Source organism: Choloepus didactylus (genome assembly GCF_015220235.1).
Source record: "Choloepus didactylus isolate mChoDid1 chromosome 11 unlocalized genomic scaffold, mChoDid1.pri SUPER_11_unloc2, whole genome shotgun sequence".
NCBI lineage: Eukaryota > Metazoa > Chordata > Mammalia > Pilosa > Megalonychidae > Choloepus > Choloepus didactylus.
In genome coordinates this window covers 3,266,599-3,272,611 of record NW_023637579.1, presented here as the reverse complement: position 1 = coordinate 3,272,611, position 6,013 = coordinate 3,266,599, and the positions used below count along the sequence as shown (strand labels likewise).

General features: G+C 37.9%; 1 protein-coding gene across 5 annotated transcripts in view; it reads right to left on the bottom strand.

The window, feature by feature from the left end:
• Positions 1-286: 286 nt before the first annotated feature.
• The window catches only part of LOC119524586 (zinc finger protein 596-like), a 1,058,357-nt gene continuing 1,052,630 nt past the window's right edge, over positions 287-6,013 (bottom strand). For all 5 annotated transcript variants that reach the window (XM_037823294.1, XM_037823293.1, XM_037823292.1 and 2 more), the window contains one exon: positions 287-510. The gene's annotated coding sequence lies outside the window, so the exon portion shown is untranslated. The remainder of the gene's footprint in view (positions 511-6,013) is intronic.

The following is a 6,013-nucleotide window of genomic DNA, read 5'->3' as shown; positions in this document are numbered from 1 at the left end:
TGTGTGTTCTCTCATGTATACTAAGCATAGAATAATAAGTGAAGGCTTTCCCACATGTAATGCATTCATAAGGTTTGTGTCCAGAGTGAGTTCACTCAATGTGTTGAAGATTAGAAGATTGACTGAAGGCTTTTCCAGATAGGTTACATTCAAGTTTCTCTCCAGTGTTTGTTCTCTCATGTTGTCTAAAATCAATAAAGCCAATGAATGCTTTTCCATATAGAAAGCATTTGTATGGTTTATCCCCAGTTTGAGTTCTATCATATTGTTTGTGGCAAGCCTTTTAATAAAGGCTTTAGTATTTTGATGGCATTCACAGGATTTACTTGTAGTGTGAAACTGCTCATGTTTATTAAAAGATGACTGTTCACTGAGGACTTTTCCAAATGGTTTCCTTAAATATGGTTTCTTTCTCATGGGAGTTAATGCATGTTGAGTCACTGTGGATCTGAGGGTGGAATCCTCTTGCAAATAATTACATTTAAAAGAATTCTTCTGAGTGTAAGATATCTGTTGTGGGGAATTAGATAAGAGAGGATCAAGCATTTGTTGATATACATACATTACTTCATTTCTCTACGTATAAATTGACTAATCCTTCAGCAAAAATCTACACTTAAAATCTTTCCTATTTTAGTTTCATATACACATTACTCATCTTCTGCATGGACATGTTCTCTAATATACCATCCAAATTGCAGAGCTATCCAATTTTGAATATCATGATGTTTCAAAGCTTATATATGTCAACCATGCTTATGCAATCACCTTTTATAACAACTCAAGAGTTTGTGCTAGTTTAATATTTCCCTGAATTCAAACCATCATAGATTTTTGCTGGATTCAATTTTTTTGTTTTGTTTTAAGAACAGTGACATAGGTAGCCCTTTTTAAAATTTTACTGAGATTGCACATATCATACTATCATCCAAAAATGCAAAGAGCACAATGAATTGCCCATGGTACCTTCATACAGCTGTGTATCCAACACCAAAATGATTTTTTTTTCCAATTTTTGCAACATTTTCATTACTCCAGAAAAGAAATAAAGATAAAAAAACTCGAATCTGCCCATACATCTAACCACCCCACCTCCATTATTGACTCCCAGTATCAGTATAGTACATTTGTCACTGTTGAAAGAACATTAAAATACCAATGTAGCACATAGTTTGCAACATGTACCTTTTCCCCCATTACACTCCTCTAGTGTTAACTTCTAGTTATACTGCCATACATTTGTTGTTGTTCATTAAAGAGATTTCTAAATTTGTAGTTAATCATGATCAAAGGCCACCACAATATTCACTGTTTTATACACTCCCATATTTTAACCTCCAACTTTCTTTCTGGTGGTATACATGACTCTAAGCTTCTGCTTTCCACCACATCCACACACCATTAAGCACTGTTAGTTATTATCTGAATAACATGCTACAATTACCTCTTTCCACTTCCAAACACTTGAGTTCAACAGAGTTAGACATTTTTCTCATAAGCATTTTGCTTTTCATTCTTTACCCTTGTTCTACATCTTGGTAACTTATATTTCATGTCTATGAGTTTACATACAATAATTAGTTGATGGTGAGACCATGCAATATTTGTCCTTATGTGTCTGATTTATTTCACTCAAGATAGTGCCCTCAAGGTTTCTTCATCAACCCTTTTAAGATGGTTCCTTTCACCCATCATACATTCTGTCCTAAGTAAACAATTGATGGTTCCCTGTATAATCACATATTTATGCCTTCACCACCATCGCCACTGTCTATGTAAGGACAGCTCCATTTCTTTGACAAAGAAGGAGGAAGAGTCAAAGAAGGTAAAGAGACAAAAAGAGAGAAGCTGACAGCTAAAAGGCAACAAATGGAAGACAGAAGTAAACTAAAGCAGAATAAGACTTACAAAACATCACCAATGCCAATAGTCCCAAAACCTTCTTTTAAGTCCCTCTCTTATTGGCATTTAGCATTGGTGTATTGCCTTTGTTACACTAAGGGAAGCATAATACAGTATTTCTGTTAACTATAGTTACCAGTATGTACTGATTGTACTTTCTCCCTAATACCACAATTTTTTAACACCTTGCAAGGCTGGCCATCATTTGTTTTCCCTCATGTATAAACATACTTGCAAATTTTATCACAATTGTTGAGTACTCTAGGTTTCAATGAGGTATACAGTCCCAATCTTTATTTTTCCTCTTTCCTCCTGATGTTCCACATGATCCTAACCTTCCTCTTTCAACCATACTCACAGTCATCTTTGTTCAGTATACTTATGTTGTGGTGCTATCACCCAAAACTATGTTCCAAACCTCTCACTCCTGCCTTTTCCTATCTGTCTGTAGTGCTTCCTTTAGTATTTCCTGTAGAGCAGATATTTTGTGTATAAACTCTGTCATTGTCAATGTTTTCAACTCTCCCTCATATTTGAAAGTTGGTTTTCCCAGATATAGGGTTCTTTTTTGGTGGTTTTTCTCTTTCAGTATCTTAAATATATCACACAACTTCCTTCTGGCCTCCATGGCTTCTACGGACAAATCCACACAAAGTCTTGTCAAGCTTCCTTTGTATGTGATGTATTGCTTTTCTCTTGCTGCTTTCAGGATTCTTTTTCATGTTTGATAATCTGGTTGTCTTGGTGTGGGTCTATTCAGATCTGTTCAGGGTACATTGTGCTTCTTGGATCTGTAATTTTATGTCTTTCATAAAAGATGGGAAATTTTTATCGAATATTTCTTCTATTATTTCTTCTGTGCCTTTTCCCTTCTCTTCTTGTGGGACACCCATGATGTACATTCATGTGCTTCATGTCATCATTCAATTCCCTGAGATGTTGCTCATATTTTTCCATTCTTTTCCCTATCTGTTCTTCTGTAAGAGTTCAGGTGTCTTGTTTTTGATTTAATGAGTGTTTTCTTCTCCCTCTTGAGATGTGCTATTGTATGTCTCCACTGTGCTTTTCATCTCTTGTGTTGTGCTTTTCATTTCCATAGATTCTTCCAGCTCTTTATATAAACTTTTATTTCTACCTTACATTTGCACTGTGTTTTCTTAATATTCTTCAGCTCTTTTGCCATATCTTCTCTGAACTCAATGATTTGGTTTTTGAATACACTGAACATATTTCTTTGAAAATCTTTATTTCAGTAAAGTGAAACATTATCTCAACTGTATTGTAACTGTATCTTAATTGAGATGTAAGTTACATCCTTTGAATTGGCTGTATCTTTGTCTCAGAATGGGGTTGTATTCAGTTTCAAGTTTCCCAGAGGGTATATCTTAGAAGGATAACTGACTTTCCTGTCAGGGTTCTAGCCATTGTGCTTTTCTGAACCAGCACAGCAGGTGGCACTTCTTAGCTTGTTGCTCCCAACTGGTATAAGGAGGTGTGGCCCCTTTAGTTCCTGTTTTGGCTGTTTTCCCCCAGGTCCTGAGGTCTGAGTTCTGAAGGGAAGGCTGGAACAACAGGTGGGCCCCAATTCCTTTCTCTTAGGGGATATATGACCATAGGGAGGTATCTTCTGCACCTGGATTGCATCTTTGTCTCTCTGACTCTGTTATATCCACCCCAGTCTGGGTCAGAGCACTGGGAACTAAAAATGGCTGAGGCTCTCTCCACTGAGTCACTCAGGTTGAGAGTGAGAAAAAGGGAAAGCCCCGTGTTCTAGTTTGCTAGTGCTGCTGGAATGCAAAACACCAGACATGGATTGGATTTTATAAAAGAGGGTTTATTTGCTTACACAGTTACAGTCTTGACATAAAGTGTCCAAGGTAATACATCAGCAATTGGGTACCTTCACTGGAGGATGGCCAATGGTATCCAGAAAACCTCTGTTAGCTGGGAAGGCATGTGGCTGGCATGTACTCCAAAGTTCTGGTTTCAAAATGTCTTTCTCCCAGGACATTCCCCTCTAGACTGCAGTTCCTCAAAAAAGGTCACTCTTAGTTGCTCTTGGGGTGTTTTTCCTCTCTTAGCTTCTCTGGAGGAAGAGTCTGCTTTCAATGGCTGTCTTCAAACTGTCTCTCACCTGCAGCTACTCTCTCAGCTTCTCTGCATTCTTCAAAGTGTCCCTCTTGGCTGTAGCTCCTCTTCAAAATGTCACTCTCAGCTGCACTGAGTTCCTTCTGTTAGCTCATTTATGTGGCTCCAGTGATTTAATTTAGACCCACTCTGAATGGGTAGGATAACACCTCCATGGAAACTATCCAGAGTCATCACCCACAATTGGGAGGGATGCATTTCCATGTGAACAACCTAATCCAAACATTCCAACTTAATCACCATTAATATGTCTGCCCTATAAGATTGCATCAAAGAAGATGGCTTTTTCTGGGGGATACAATACATTCAAAAGGGCATACCTCCTTTCATAGCCCATCCACATCCTCCAAGTTTTGCCCATTACTCAGACAGAGCACCTAGTCTTCTGGGCTTCCTTTCCTGGGACTTTAAGGTCAGTCATCTCTGAAAGCCTCTGTCTGCTTGACAGGGGTTTGTCTATGTTTGTAGCATGTATTCAGCAGTCCACATTTATTAAAACTCAAGCTGGAGCTCAGTTGAGCTATGTTCACTTGCTCTAGGTTTCCTGCTTTCTCTTACAGTGATGTTTTATAGCTCAGCCTGCCATGGGGGGGGGGTGCCCAGCCTGGTTTGTCAGTTTTAAAGATTTTATGCTGCGATCTGAGACATTCCACCCAATCCAGGTTGGTATACGATGTATGGACCGTCACAGTTGTCCCACAGCAGTTGCTCCAGATTATTTACTTGTCATTCCTGGTTATTTATTAGTTGTTCCAGGGGATTAACTAAATTCCACTCCTCTCTACACCACCATCTACCCCCACATTCCCCCAGATTTCAGGATTAGCTTTTAACTCCAACATTAACTACAGCTAGGTGATTTTACTCAATTCCTCATTTATTCATTCTCCATGTATTTATTTGGAAAACTAGGGTTAACACCAATGAAGCTTACCAGTGATGCATTCTTAGAATTGTCATTTCTGTAGATAAGTTGCATCAATATCATATCTTGCTTTTTCCAGGCAATTTCAATGTCTATATTTGGGGAAAAAACATACATTCTTAGAGTCACATTATGGGAATAAAAGCATTTCAAGTCCAAAATATAGGTTACTAGGTTTCAAACATTGACACTTGGCTGACAAATAATACCAAATTAAGGAATAATCTAGGCAGAAGAAAACATTATAGGAAATTAAAATCAGAGAAGCTTTTCAGCATTGGAAGAAGAGAAAAATAAAAAGAAGTTGGTATAACAGGGAGGTAAAAAGAGGGAAAATCTGCCAAAAGTAAGACAAGGACAAGATTCTTTAAGTGAAAGTTTAGTTCCAATAGTATAAGAATATTCTCTTTGCAAAGTCAAAGACACTTGAGTACAGCTTGCTAAGTTTATAGAATAATGACCATATGTGAAGAAAACTTCCTCAATATCCTCACCTACATTTCATAAATCATAACTCAATTAAGGAAACCTGAAGCTGATACTTCCAAAGACTTACTGACAAGGCCCCTCCACTACTGACGCACAAGTTGCTAGAACTAACCTGGGTTCTGGTTTTGAAGAAATTCCATTCCTTCCCTCCACACTACCTGTTTCTATGCCAAAAGGGAAAACATACCTGATTTGCAGACCTCACACCCTGTTTGTAGGAAAAAAGATAACTGGAATTTGAGTTAAGTGTTAACAGTGTATTGTCAATCAATGACAGGCTACCAAAGAAAAGGGTAAGCATTGGAGATCAGTAAGGCAAAATATATAAAACTATACTTGAATACAGAACATTGACAATATTTCACCAGCAAAGGGTAACTCTTGTCCTTGTTCTCATTATAGTGGGGACCTCTGGTTGTTGCTGCCAATGGACAAGCTCAAAGAGAGACTGCAGAATCCTCCAAATTCCAAATTGGGAGAAATTGTTTCCACTGTAGATCACTGTTTTCAAAAACAATCCAATAAGCATAAACTCCACAGAAACAATCC